General features: G+C 46.8%; 1 protein-coding gene across 1 annotated transcript in view; it reads left to right on the forward strand.

Moving 5' to 3' along the window:
• Positions 1-9,390: 9,390 nt before the first annotated feature.
• The window catches only part of LOC309861977 (conserved oligomeric Golgi complex subunit 2-like), a gene marked incomplete at its 3' end in the record, with an annotated part of 623,083 nt that continues 617,205 nt past the window's right edge, over positions 9,391-15,268 (forward strand). Inside the window, exon 1 of the mRNA XM_082725235.1 lies at positions 9,391-9,518. The remainder of the gene's footprint in view (positions 9,519-15,268) is intronic.

Consider the following 15,268-nt stretch of genomic DNA (forward strand, 5'->3'; position numbering starts at 1 on the left):
CAGCAGCTGAACACACGAGTCTGGCATTCATGGGTGAGGTCCAGGCTGGAGGCACAAATATGAGCACCGTTAGGACATAGGGTTCAAGCTCTGAGAAGAAGTGGGCTTACCTACGCAGTGAGTATGGACAGAGGTGTGTTTGGCAACATGATAAGGCAGCTTCATGATATCTGTCCCCTGGTATTTGTCCTATGAGTATGGATGGGAGTGTGTATGGGACTTAGGACTTGCTTATTATGATCTCATTATATTAAATCAGACTGTTTTACGGATTGGAGTGAGAGGCTGTCCTGGACTTGAAGAAGCAAAGAGCCAAGTTCAGAAACACCTGTGGAGAGTTATATGGCAGGAAACCGCAAGCAGACTCTGGGGGCTGAGGATGGTTTCCAGTTAACAGCCTGGAGAATCTCCCTGGCCCGCCCCAGCATGGGCTGCCCCCCAAATCACACAGCTACAAGGAAATGAGTTCTTCCAACAACCCGAGTGAGTTTGGAAGCAGAGCCTTCCCTTGTGGAACCTGCAGGTGAGAACACAGCTTGGTGGGCGCCTTCTCTCCTCCTTTGAGTGAGACCCAGAGCCGAGGACCCTGGTTAAGCTGTGTCTGGCCTCCTGACAGCTAGAGATGGTAGAATAGTAAACTGAGCTGTTTAAAGTTACTAAACTTGTTATTATTTGTTATGAAGTAACTATTAAAAACAAAACAAGAAGCCACAAATGGAGTTGCTTATGCTAAGCCCCATGTCCCCCAAACCAGACTTAATTAGGATTTCAGCTGTCCCAGAAATGGAATCTGAGCCCAGGCAAGCAGACACCACCTGATCCCCACTCCCTCGAACCCCTGCCATCCCCATAAGCCAAGTCACCTGGCCATAACCAACCTGCCTTGTTTGCCTGACGTGACTTCCTTGCTCCTCCTCTCTTCTGCCTATAAAAGTCTTTCATTTTGTACTGCTCCTCTGAGCTCCTTTCAGTCTGCAAGCAGGATGCTGCCCATTTCGTGAATCATTGAATAAAGCCAATAGGTTCTTTAAAATGTACTCAGCTGAATTTTTTTTTTTTTTAACACAACAGAAAACTCAAGCAGAAGGTCCGAGTCCCAGAGCACAGGACTGATGTCTAAAGGTCAGGAAGCTCAACAAAACCCAGCCAGGAAAGGAGCCATCATCACTGACCAGTGTGGAAGAGGAAGGGAGAGCCAACATCACGATGAAAAAGATAGAATATATCCAGAGAAGTGGAGGACTGACAGGTTGAGTCATTTGGATCTGAAAGTTAATCATTGGATTTGGCAACTTGGCGGTGATTAGCGATCTTGTAAAATATCTGTGTAGGTGTAGTCGTGGCTGTTAACAGTGTCTGAAGTGCAAAAAAAATTCAGGGTTTGGATTCAAATGGGAGCAGTGGATATGAAGAGCAGTGAGCAAGTCTGACTTCTGTTTTGGAGGTCAAATCAGTTGGTTTTGCTGATGGATTAGATACGAGAAAAGGGAAAGGGGGAATTTATCCCAGGGGCTGAGGCTTTAGCCAGTAGGAGGTGGGGATGCTGTTTACTAAGATGGGGAGATTGGGACAGGAGCAGGTTGAGGAGGGAGCAGGATAGAAATCATGGTGAAAATAAGACTCCTGTTACATATTCATGGAGAAATATGCTGCAGGCAGTTGGCCATGTGAATCTCAGCTCCAAGGGCGGGTTAGGATTAAAGACGTTAACTTCAGAGCCTTCAGCTTCTACAAAGAACTTAAATCAATGATGCTGAATGGAATCGGCCAAAGCAGTGGTTTTAAAACTGGGGCTGGGAGGCAAGGAGTTTTGCTCCCAGGGCCGATTGAACAATATCTGGCGACATTTTTGGTGCTCACCACTTGGGGGGGGGTGCTGTTGGCATCTAGTGGCTAGAGACCAGAGATGCTGCTAACTGTCCTGCATGGCACAGGACAGCCCCACAGCAGAGAATCACCCACCAGGTATCAATAGTGCTAGGTTGCGAAAGCCTGATGGAGGGAGAGAGAGAGAGAGAGAGCGAACGCATAGCTACAGAAGACCCAGTATCAAGCTCTTCAAAGGGGCAGAGATGAAATAGAGAAGCAAATTGAGAATACAGGTCCAGGATGGTAGGAAGAGAAACCATGTGATTAAGAGGGCACTAAGGAAGCGGGAACCTAGAGACACCGAGTACATCCACGTTTGCTAGTGATAGGCGTGTTCGGTGCATGGACCACCTATGAGAATTCACACACCTTGCACATTTTTAAGTTGACATCTGAAACTTTTTAATCATAAACTTTTCATCACAATATATGTATATTTTATTAACTAGGTGTTGAAAATATTAAACATTTAAAAAATGAGATAGAGGGCACCTGGGTGGCTCAGTCACTAAGCAGCTGCCTTTGGCTCAGGTCATGATCCCAGGGGCCTGGGATGAAGGCCCACATTCCTGATCAGCAGGAAGCCTGCTTCTCCCTCCCCCGCTCTCCCTACTTGTGTTCTCTGTGTGTGTGTGTGTGTGTGTGTGTGTCTACCAAATAAATAAATAAATCTTTAAAAAGTAAATGAGATAAGAAAGGATCGACTTCATTGGAATAACATTTGCCTGCTACAAGTTGTTTTTTTTTTTTAAAGCAGAACAGTCTCATTTCCTGTTATTTTATTTCCCAAACCACACTGGAATGGAATGAAACCATTAAAATCCTTACTTGTGCTTTTTCCTATTATGTCCCTAAAAATATGTAGTTTAATTTAAATATGAAGGAATGAGTGTCACTAACCAAAACTGATTGTTATTCTGATGTCAGAGCACTTCCAACATCTGCCCTAATCCCCTTTCCGATGTTAACCTTTACCCTTAATAAGGAGAGGAAGCTCTAAAGGCGGAGCCCCAGGAGTGCCCACAGAAGGGCATTATTTGAAACAAAACTGGTATTTCAACTTTGGTATCAGCCCAAGTCCTACACTCTAATAAGATCTGAGAGGAGTGTCTTGATCTTCCAGGAAGTAGAGGAGTATCCTGATATCAGACCCAAGAATGGGCATATGACCTATCCTACAGAGCACACATGGAGTTTGGATCTAGAAATGGACTCCCTTAAAATGATCTGCACATAAGGATTCTTTATAGAGATTTTTCAACTACCCTTGGGGACACGGTACCCTACACCCACAGGTGTAGACAAATATTTTACAAGCTATGCTGGGAATGAGGGGGGAGAGAAATATGGAGGTTGTTATAGGAAGGTAGAAGGTTAAAGGAAGTCTTTGTTTTGGGCTTTTACCTTTTGTTTTTAAGAAAAAGGTCATTTGTATTCTGACTGGAAGGATCCATTGGGACAAGAACTTGATATTGACCCTGGGAGTGGAGTCCTGGAGAGGGTTGGAGGGAACAAATCCCAGGCACAAGGAAGAACAGACCCCAGCTGGGGATGTCTGCTCTTCTCAATAAACCTGCTCTGTCTTCAACTCTTTCTGTGTTTCTTGTACATTTCTCCAATTACCATGTAAATTCCATGATGCCAGGGACTTTTCTGTGTCGTTCGCCACAGATTTACAAACACTCAGGGCAGTGTGTAGCACACAGTAGGTACCGACTAAATATTTGTTGAGTAAATGTCTAAAAACAAATTAAAAATGGATACAAATGTAGGTATAGATTTGATTGGGTGGTGGTAAGATAAGGGAATTCCTGCACAAGGGGCTTTTATTTTCTTGAAGTGTGACACTAGTGATGAAGTTTTGGAACACAGGTGAGGTTTGGTGGGGTGATGTCCAGAGCCGATGACCAAGAAAGGATTCTTGAGACGTCTTAGGTGCAAATGGTGGTTTTATTAAAACACAGGGACAGGACCCAGGGTCAGAAAGAGCTGCTCAGACAGAGGCATGGTTGACTGGGAGCTGAGGAAGGTGAGGACAAAGGGGGTGTCCAGAAGGACTGTCATATGCTAAAGAAGAATTTCAGGATAAGGGAGACCTGGTTATTGTCAAGTCAAGGCTGTTTTTGCCTCTAATGAGGGAAAGCATGAAGACAGCTGGGAGTTTCCTGGAGATATGTTACATTCCTCCTATCACACATCCTTGTCAGTGGGCTTTGGGCTTAGAAGAAATTCAGTTTTATTACACTTCCCTCCCCCTTAGCCTCCCTCAATTTTATGGAGGGGAGGGTGATGTTAGGGCTTCCGGAACCTGAGGTATGGGTGTCTGGAAGTCAGGCTATTGATGAGAAAGCTTCTTCCTTCCTTGTAAGTCGCTAGGACATTTGTAGATGGAGGGAAACTCCTGTCCTGCAAGACTGGGATCTCTATCAGTTAAGAATCATTTTTCCTTTAGGGCAGCCGGGAGTGCATGAGGAATGTTACACATATGGCATGGGGAGAGGGTGTAGGGCGCCAGCTTCTGCTTTGTCCTCAGCTTGCCTTCTGCTCCCTCATCCTTAGGACAGGAGCTGGGAGTGAGGTGACATAGTTCAGAAGAGGTAGGGGTAGGGATTGTTGAGGCAAGTCTTGAAGGTGTGAAACGGTCATCCATTAGAGGGAAAGCAAACTCACAGGAGAGACAAGGGAGTTTGAAGCCAGAGTTGAGTATCCACTGTAGAATTGTGGTCAAGTGTTTTAAAGTACAGCAGGTTGGCTCAGCTGTATGATTCCTTCCTGGTTTCTGGTGCATGCCGCTGGCATTGGTAGAATCAACAAAACAAAAGAGGATAAGCCATTCTTTCAGAAATGACGATGAATCAAGTTTTGAACATGCTGGGTTTTGAGGCACAGGTGGGATATCAGTGAAATAGCATGAGTAGGTAGTCAGTTACACGGGCCTGGTGGGTAGGAAAGAAACAGATGGTCATGTATCAGTGGGAGAGATGTTGGCTAGGGAATGGGAGCTGAAACCAAGGGCACAGTTGATATCACTACAGGAGAGGGTAGCTTGGAAGAGAAAGGTTAACTGAACCCCCGGGGAAACCCTGACGGGAAAGTCACATGCATTTCTCAGGCATGCCAATGTTGACACATATTATTGTAACTTCTGGAGGCCAGAAGCCATGGCTTTGAGACTCATTCATTCTCTGCCTCTGGCATAGCATGGGCCACATTAAAGGTAATTCTAAAATTCATTCCGATTTGATTTCATTGCACTTCTCATTTACTAGAATCTTGTCATGGTTTGCTAGTGTATCATTTTCTCGAAAAGATTAAGTAAGGACCATTTTACAAATATGAGATGAATGCCTGAAGGGATTTTGTTTAATTCATTCATTAGCTCGGGAACCACTAAGATGTTACCACCATTTCAAGCAAAAATCTCCAGGCAGACACATATACAATCAGTAATACTTAAACGAATTTGCTTTGATAGATGCAAATAGATATGCAAATAGAATGCAAATAAATGCAAAACTGCCTTCTACCAAAGGAAAAGGGGTCAACTGTACTTCCAGTGGACAAAATTCATTTACATATAGCTAGACAAGATCATCTGCATCCACATCAATTATGTACAATCTATAGAGTTGCAAAATAGCTCAAAGACAAGAAAGGCACAGAATATCCCATAGAATTGGTCATCCCAGAAGGTTACATGAGACAACACGTGTTTTCCCTTGGAAGACACTATAATCTTTTAGGTTCATTTCAATGTCTTTCGTGATTTTGCCTATGCTTTAAAAAAAAAAAGTTACCCTTATTCTTATTAGTTTGAAAAAAACTAATAAAATACTAGTCTGTTATAAAATACACATGGAAGAATGTTCTGGCACTATCATACCCAATTTGGGGTACTAACTGATTAGGAAGATGAGGCAGAATTTGGGAGCCCCTATAATGAGTCTGTTTCCAGTTGGAATGGGAAATATTTGAGAATCAAATTAAATGATCTCAAATCCACTCTGGAATGAAACAGGTTATAAGGAAAATACAGAAGATGTTGAAATGGACCTGTTGGCTCATTGTGAGCTTTCCTGGTCGAATGGAGACCTCTACCATGATGCTTGTCCTCCATGTCCCACCCGTCCCATACCTGCTATCCTGGCACCAAAGGGCCATCAGACTTTAGGCTCAGTCTGCAGTTCCAAATGGAAACCCTCTGTCCCCACAGTAGTGGACAGGATGACTCTGGTTGCTGGTGGAAGCGTCAGCTGCTTTAGTCCAACAGTTCAAGAGAGGATCAGAAGAGCATAAGGACGATATTGGAAAAAAAATGCTCAGACGAATTTCCAGAACACAATATTTCTCTTTGCAATTTTTGAGTGTTCTGTAGCCAACCTGCCAAAAAAATGTGAAAACTATTAATAGGAGTGGGAAGGAGAAATGAGGACCTGTCACAGTGCCAGCGAAAATAGGGAACTGAGAATCTTCCAGAGATTCAGAGTCAAAGGGGGTTAATATTTACTTAGAAAAGAAGTCGTGGGCACAAGTTCTAGGATGAAATGAAGGCAAGAGAGGGAAGTTAGGGAATCGAGAGAGAGAGAGAGACTTGAAGATAAAAAAAAGTCAACTTAAAGTCTCATTCCTCATTAAGGAAAGTACGTATCAGAGAAGAGGGGAGAGACTGGGATATAGTTGATCGCCGATTGTGTCTGGCTCTGATTAGAAGCTTTGTATCCACTTTTTAATTTAATCTTCCAGCCTGTTTCCTGGATTCCAGCTTCTATTTCCTATGAAATAGGTACAATCACCAAAGACGAGAGTCAAACATGTAACAGTAGTCAAATCTTTAACAGCGCGGACAACTAACCAACCAAAAGCTGGCCTGGGGACCCCTGCAGAGTCAAGTGTTACACACCCAGTGCCTGGATCACGAGGCCATGGTAGGAATCTTGGGAAGGGTTTAGGGTAGGGAGACACACAGCAGGTTCTGGCCAGAGGCTAGTCACCAAACTTTGTGTGGCTGAAGGGGTGTGTACCAGCTGAATGGCAGCTCCCAGATGAAACTGAGGGAAATGTACTTTGGGAAGGTTTCCGCTGACTCTCTGCCTTTCCTTCATCCTCCCCAGGGTGTTCCATTAGCATTTGGGGTCTGGGGTCTTGCCTGTTGCTCCTGGCTTTGGTGGGCCACGCCACTGCCACAGCCAGGGCTCCAAGTGGCAGTGCACTGTATGGGCTCTTGACTGTTCCCTCCTTACTCTTGGAAGGAGAACAGGCAGCAGGGATTTTCATTCTTTGTTGGCACCTACTCTCTTCAGCAACCCCAAGATCAGTACCCCAGGCTGCACAAGCTCAGGTTCATGTCTTTACCAAAGGCCGGCAATAATTTCAGAAAGGAATGACAATGAAGGTAAAAAACAGTTCAACTACTCGCTCATCTGGACTTCTAGGGCAGGTGGGGTTCCCAGACAACTTTATTCCATCGGTCTGGCACCCTTGCCCCCCGTCTCGGTGCCTTGGTGATGAGTGTGGGCCTTGCTGTTTGCGCTGCCTGAATTTGCCCTTGTCGCTTATTAGTACTGTGGCCCTGGGCTAAAAGTCATGCCTCTCAGAGCCAATCGGAATAGCTTATTACACCTATTGATTCTGGCATAGTGGGCCTGTGTGGAAATCTCTTTTCTTCATCCCTCCTCCTTCTCAGTCTTCCCCTCCTCCACCTCTTCCTCCTCCTTCTTTGATGTGTAAACCAAGGTATTTGGGGAGCAGGGAATGATGTGATGTTTGGGATTTACTTTAAAATATATTCCAGACCTCCCCCCTCCCCAAAAACAAAAATACAGGCACTTTGGGGGCAGTAGAAAGAGGAGGGCCTATGAAACAGTTGGGGAAGCAGAGTGATAAGTACTCGGAAGGGGCGGGATCCTTCTGCTCTACACATTTTGGTGTATGCTTGAGAATTTTCATAATAAGAGTAAACAAACAAAGACCAAATAATGAGGCTTCATTCCCTATATCCAAATGACCACAACAGGGCATAGAATGCAATTTCATAGTTGTTCCCCTGGCAATTTATTCTGATTCTCCAAATAAGATTCCAGCTCTCATTCTACCTGTCAGAGTCTCTGGATATTGACTGGGAACGTTTTCCTCAACAAGGCCTTGCCAGGCCCACTGCTAGGGAATGTATTGTTTCAGATTCTGTACTCAGGTTTTAAAGATTTTTTTTTTATTTATTTATCAGAGGAGGGGGAGAGCGAGCACAGGCAGATAGAATGGCAGGCAGAGGCAGAGGGAGAAGCAGGCTCCCTGCCGAGCAAGGAGCCCTTGTGGGACTCCATCTGAGGACGCTGGGATCATGACCTGAGCCAAAGGCAGCTGCTTAGCCAACTGAGCAACCCAGGCGTCCCTGTACTCACGTTTTAAAAAAAGTGACCAGTTTCCCGTTTGGAGTGACTCGAATGCAAGACTCACTGTAAGCCGTTGTCTTGCTGTGTCCCATCCCTTTCTAAGAACTGCTTGTGCTATCTCTGGGAGATCACAGCATTGGGAGGGGCAGCCCAGGCCTGGGCTATTACAGCATAGCTGCAGCCTGAAGAGCACGCGTGAGATCTGTGGTTTGAGCTGTCAGAGTCTCACGGAGAAAAAAAAGAGAAATGAATCATCATTTGACCATGACATTCCCACTAAAGGGGAGGACAGTGGGAGAAAGAGCAAGGGAAGAGGAAAGAAAAATCTCAAAATAAATGTGGGGTGGACGGCAGGAGGAGGAGGGGCAGGTGTGGCGATTGAACCAACGCTAGCCAAACACACGATTCCACCCATTCTAGAGCGGACTGGACATAAACATGCTCCCACATCTACTTGTCGGCTGCGTTTTTTCGGCCAGTAGCGAGGTGATTCTTTAAGAGCTCTGAGAACCCAAACTTGTGGCCTCTCAGCAGCTGAGCCGAAGTGGAGCTGGGAGCTGCCCAGACGACCCGAGGCTGCCAGCTGACCACCTTTCTCCCTACTGATCGCTGGAGCCAAGCTCGGCGGGGGAGAAGCCACGCTCGCGGGTGGGTGCGGGGGCTAAGGGCGGAAGCCGGGTTCCCACAGAGGACTCCGTGCCCAGGCAGCTGCAGCGGCGGCGCAAGGGGACCAGAGGCCTGACACCAGGACGCGCCCCCCACTCTGGACAACCGGCTGCAGAAGTAAAGGGCCAGCATCCCGCCACAGCTATGCTTCCCGCGGGACAATCTCGGGAGAAGGTCCTGGAAGAGGCTCGCAGGCCGATTTTCCGAGGGAAACGGCGAGGTGGGGAGGGAGCGCCCCTGACCCTACCCGCCCTCCCCTCTCCCGCTCACTCCGCATCACCAGCAGCGGGGCTGCTCCGCAGAAACTTACTCGAGGTTGTAGTGTCGCCCTCCGCCGCATGGGGGCCGCATCACCTGCTGGCTCGGCGTTAGCGGTCCGCACCCCTCTCTTGGCGGAGGCAGGCGGAGGCGGGCCTGCGGAGTCCTCTTTCATTGGCCGGGGCGCAGACGCTGCCATGTTGGAGGAAGCAGTGCCTTCTGTTTGGTGGAAACGCAGTGGCTTCACCGGTAGCGTCGGTAGGAGCGCAGCCTCCTACCTTTCCTCCTCGCTCGAGTGTCGGTGCTGAGAGGCGGCGGCCGGCGGAATGGAGAGAAGTAGGATGAACCTGCCCAAGGGGCTGGACAGGCTCTGCTTCAACAAGGACGTGTTCATGAAGGTGCGTGCCTGGGCTCTGCTCCCCGGAGCTGGGCCGTGGGTGGCCTGCCCTCCTTGGCCCTCCGGGGCCTCTCCTCCGGCTTCTCCTGCTGGCTTCCTGGGCCGTCCCCGCCCCGGACGGGTCCTCGGCAGGGACCTCACTGCACTTCGCAGTGAGTCTCTTGGCCTCGGGTGGGCTAGGTGTAACCTGGAGAAAGCACTCCTGTGAAATCGTGCACATTGAATGAAAAGGCCTGAAAGTTCAGGGCAAGTGGTTTTGAGCTAAACGTAAAAGCCCCGGACCCGTAGGACCCGCCTCTGGTACCGTGCGGCACAGTAAGACCGCCGCTCCCCCAGCCTGACAGAAGCCTCCCAGTGCCTTGTGCCTAGAAGCTCAGCGACTGTGCGTTGAACACATCTCTGAACACACGTACTTACCAGGAATCGGGTCAAAAAGGCACTTAAGCTAACGTTTATGCCTGACTTTCGTCTTAAGCTCAGAATGAGAAATCTGAAAGACTGTACTGTCCTTACTGGTTCTGGTCCAGTACTGCAAAGCATACCAAGCTCCTTTTCTAATGTTGCCCTACTTCTCTTGGTGAAGTCAGCCTCAAGCTGGCAGCAGATAACTGTAGGACATAAACTTACAGAATAGAAATTTAAACTGAAAAGACTTTACTGACAGGAAAGGTTCATCAGACATAGCCTTGAAAATGTCCCAAGGTTTGAATCAGAGCCAGGAGGAGCTTTATCTGTTTTCTGTATCCCTCTGGGTCTGTACTTAAACTATCAAAACGTATATGTTTAATTTCTAAGGATTGGGATTTAGTAGCTGGTTTCAGTGTTAAAAAGTTTTGGCTCTCTAGGTACCTAAAATTCTAAAGAGTTTGAATTTCTTACTTTTTTATGGCTTCAAGTCATAATGTGTTTTTTTCTTTTTTGGGTTAACCAGCTAGTTCCTTTTTGATACTTGCATTCAGATCACATCTCCCAAACTCTGGCTTTAAAAGTGCTTATGTCTGGATCCTCTGCGGTGTGGCCATATCATTTTTAATATGTAGGGATGTCTAGACGAAGGTATATTGTACTCTTGTTCTTGTATGGTGATGTTAAGCCACTGTAATAAAAGGTGTAAAGTGAATGGAGTGTCTGAAGGAGAGCACCGAGTGAATTCTCTGATCCAGAAACCTTTTGTTAATGAAGGACACGTGATGAGGAGAGAGGTCATTGGAAGAAGAAAAGGCACACACATAGACTTAAAGAATCTCAAAGCATGGAAGTCTCTTTAGCTTGTCTGTCTTTGGACTTCGTCAGGCTTTCTTTGGGCCTAACACTAGCATTTTCTAACACTTCCTAGCCCTGCCATCTTTCTCACTCTGAGCTGACAGAATGCCTTTGGTCAAAGCAGCTTCGGAAAATAGAAATCTCAAAATAGCAGTTCTAAAGTAGGACTTAGAGGTAGGAAGAGAGCAAACTGGGAAAGTGGATAGAATGCCAGCAATTCCATATTCTTTCAAAGCTCTGAAATTTCTGAATATAATGTACAATTTGTAGTGTTAATGAACATGACCCCTTCATACATAGAAGGAAAATACATGGAACAGCTGTTCTGTGTAAAGTGGTATTGATCTTCTATGTGGGAGCTGGAGATAAAGGTTATTTGCAATTTCTGTTTCCATCAGAGAGATGTTTTGTTAAGTTACAGTTCCGAGGCAGAAATGAGCAGAGAGCTTGCTGTCGGGGTTGTATTTCTACATAGGTGTCTTGTTTGGCACATTTTGGAATGAGACTGGGATGGTAGAAAGGGAGATGGGGTGGGGCTGCGGGTTGCACCTTGGACACTGCATACATTGAGGGGTCCACGTTGATGCAGTCTTCATGGTAGAGCTGCAGTCAGGTTTACAGCAGGAAGTTGCATGGTCATATCTGTTGAGTTCGAGCTGACTGGTGGCAGGAGACTACTTAAAAAGTCATGTTTATGAGATCTAATAAGAAATAGAAGGGGAAAGGTATGCAAAAGAGGTAGGTGATCAAAGTGCAGGAATGGCAGATGGGGAAGGGTCACCTGGGGCAGAGGCACTGGCAACATCATACTTTGTCGGCTTAGAAATCCGAAAATCCTTTGGGTTGACATCCAACTAATAGATGAGCAGGACATAAGGTATTGGTAGTAGGGGGAGAAAGTGGCATAACAGATAAATTAGACCATTTACATGGGTGTGCTCTTGACACCACAAATAGCCTTCCTCTTTCATCTCCAGTCGTACAGAAAAATTAGCAGCCATCCCACGGGACCTCTTCCATCCTGCTGATCATGATCCCATTCTTGTATTTGTCCCCTTCTCCTCTTCGCCTGGTACGGGGAGGGGCTCTCCTTCCTCCTCGGGTTTAGTCTCCACTCTGGCTCGGAGTCCATGCCCTCCCGCCCTTCCAGGAGCCTGCAAGGATCCTCTCCCCTGCACTACTTCCCATCACGCGCTCCTGTTTGATCCTCTCCCACTTGACTGCCCCACCTCTAGGTATTGCCCTGTCACTGTTGCGACTGCCCCACCTCTAGGTATTGCCCTGTCACTGTCGCGCATCACAGCCAGTGCTCAGGGGTTGACTTGACTTTCCCACCTTCCACCCTTCAGGCCCTGTCATTCCACTAAAGAGTTCTTACCAAAACTGTTTCTAAGTCAGCGCACCTGACCTTTCTCTGTCTCCTTACTCGACATCGCAGTAGACCAAATGCTCTGCATTGCTTCCTGTCTTTCTTCTACCTCTCTGATGTGTCTCCTGTGCAAAGTCATGCTCCTGGTAGCCACTGAATGCTGATTATGGGCTCAGCCCCGTGTTCCTTTCTTTCCCTAGATGACCTTTTGTGCAGCTTCATGACCACCTATCAGCAGGTAAGGCAGATTCCTGTCTCTGGTCCACACGCCTCCTGAGCACCAGTTCTGTGTATCGGACTTGCTGACCTTTCTTCTCGGATGTGTCTGTGGCCCCTCAGACTCATCAGGTTCAAGACGGAATTCATGAGCACCTCCTCCACGGAAAACCACCTTTCTTATTCTATTGCCTCTCTCGTAAACACTTCATCCGTTTAGCCTGGAGTCGGGAAACCAGAAGTCAACTCCTACTCTGTCACCTTTCCAAAATCTAGTCTGTTACACCAAGTCCTGTGGATTTCGCTTACTAAACCTCTTGAGTCCATATACTTCTTTCCATCTCTTCTCGTACCTTTGCAGTGCGCCCTTGCCATCACACTGTAGAAGCTTCTCACCCAGTCTCCATGTGCCTTCCTTGTCTTTCTGGCCCCTGGTCTACACTGCAGGCAAGCCACTCTTGTCAGAATGCGGATGTGATCTTGTATGTACCAGGTGACTGGTCAGTCCACCAGCTCTTGAAAAACCATTTTCCCACGCACTCGAACGTATTTCAAAGAGAATCAGTCCCCCATGGGGTAGTTTTCCTTGGTAGACAGTTTGTTTCTGCAATGAGCCATCTGCCTCCTTCGAACTTCTCTGTGTCAGTTTCTCTCTGGAACCTGTGGCTTCATTGGCACCCCGGGTAGGCACATGATGACCTTTTCCATGAGAAGTGAAGGCAGGAGCCCTCTGGATGGTGAATGTATGTACCCTCATGTTCCATAGGTAAAAGAACCATGTGTGGGGGTGGGGGAGTAAGTCCTTGAGGCTCCTCCCTGTTCCAATTGGGTGAACTGGGAATTTTGAGGCAGGAAGCAGGTCCTGTGTGTCCTTGTTTGCAGGGAGCATGCATTCTGATGGACAAAACGGAAAAGGGGAAGAATGAGCAGCTGCTCAGATCTGTTTGTACTGTGCTGGCTGATTAGCTGTGACCTGCAGATGTGGGTCCCATCCTCGGCTCTGCTCTCTGCCTGCTTATGTCTGACTTGGGGCAAATCACTCGCCTCCGGGCCTTCTGTTTGCTTGTTAGTATAATGAGGTGGTGCTTATCTATGTGATCTTTGCCGGCTCCTCTGAAAAGACTCTAGTCCATCCTGGCTTGCAGATAAGGAAACTGAGGCCTGAGGTGTGATGACTTCCTTTAAAGCCACACAGCTAGTTGGGGCCAATCACAGGCCAGATCTCCTGACCCCCACGCATCAGTCCTTGGAAATCCTACTGTAATATGTTCCTTTCCAGAGGCCACAGGTGGGAACTGAGGGAAGTGGGACAATCAGAACATTAAGAATAGCGCAGAAGATGGCACAATGTCCGCATGCCTTGGCACCTGCATTTCACCAATAGGGCCACCTCTTACTTTAGAAGAAGTTCCCACAGGGCTGGTGATCTGGATGCCTGGCCTGGAGCTTAGCTATGGTAAATGGGACCAGAGGGAAGTGATGGCTGTTTGAGGTGGACTTTGTTGACAGCAGCTGGAGATAGCAGCTGACAGAGGAGGAAGAGGGAAGAGTGACAGACGGCAGATAGCCGCAGGCCCGCAGGTCAGCCACTGTTGCCCAGGGTCGCCCATCCCCAGGAGCCGACTTCGTATCACAGGAGCTGAGTGCTTACCCTGTGGGTTCTTAGTTCGATGTCACGTCTTGATGACAAGATTCCATTCTTTTCCGCATCAGTGTGAGACAGACATCGTAATGAAATTCTAATTAGCCAAATATGGAATGTAAGCCTGGGACTCATTTTATAGAGAAATTTTCTTATGTGAACTACTTTCCCTGATGATAGAGGAGTTGTGACGATGTAACATTAGATAAAGTTTATCTGATTGGCACTTGTAAGAAGGGTTCCCGGCAAAAAAGAACTGTTTTTTTGTTGTTGTTGTCCTCCCTTTTGATCTTTCCTTTCCATCCCTTTTTTTTTTTTTTTGTCTTGTGAGTGGTCATCTCATTTATAAAAAGATGCAACAAAAAGTAAAATGGTACAAGATAATCAGTTTCAAAACATAAAATGTGAGTGTCTTTAGCCATAGCTCAGAACAGAGGAACTGGGTAAGGAGAATTGCTTGTATGAACTGGCAACAGGAAAAGTTGGTAAAGGAGAGCTGAGGAACTCTATTAAGACATAGGAGTGAGGGGCTCCATCATCATCTGGCATTTGCTCAGTGTCGTCTATCTGGTTAGAGATGTCCATGATGGGAACTCCAGCAATCTTCTGGGTCTGGGTCAGCTGATGCCACAGTGTAACACGCTGAAGTACTTCCATACTGAGCAGTCATCTGCATAGTTTGTCTTGTGTGTACGTGGTAATCATTTGAATCTTGGCTCTTTTGCAATCTTTAGAGCCTCTTGATACTTTCACCCCGGTTTCTCAGTTTCAGCCATTACACAGTCAGTTGTACAACTGGTAAACTTGGCACACAGCCCATCCATCATTGACCGGTCAAGTTTGGCTTAAATAGAAAAGTTGATAAAGTCGGTACCAACCAGGATGTGGTAAGTCGGCCCAGCTGTGTGTTTATATTGGAAAAAGCAGGAGGGATGTTGGGGGACTTCTCTTTCCTTGAGTGCATGGGATCCTTCTCTTCTTTCTTTTTAGGTTTTAATCTGTCCTTCTCTCAGAGAAGGATCTCAGAGCTAAGCATTCGCTTCCCGGTCACATACTTTCTTGCTTTCTCTTGCTTCCCCATGTTCACATCATGCCCATTTCTCCTTGCTTTTGATTTTCTAATTCACTCTTTGTAGTACCATAAAACTTATTTAAATAAAATGTTGGCCTACTAAGTCATTGATTATTAGTAAGTTCTT

This window comes from Mustela nivalis, assembly GCF_964662115.1.
Source record: "Mustela nivalis genome assembly, chromosome: 3".
NCBI classification, from domain to species: Eukaryota; Metazoa; Chordata; class Mammalia; order Carnivora; family Mustelidae; genus Mustela; species Mustela nivalis.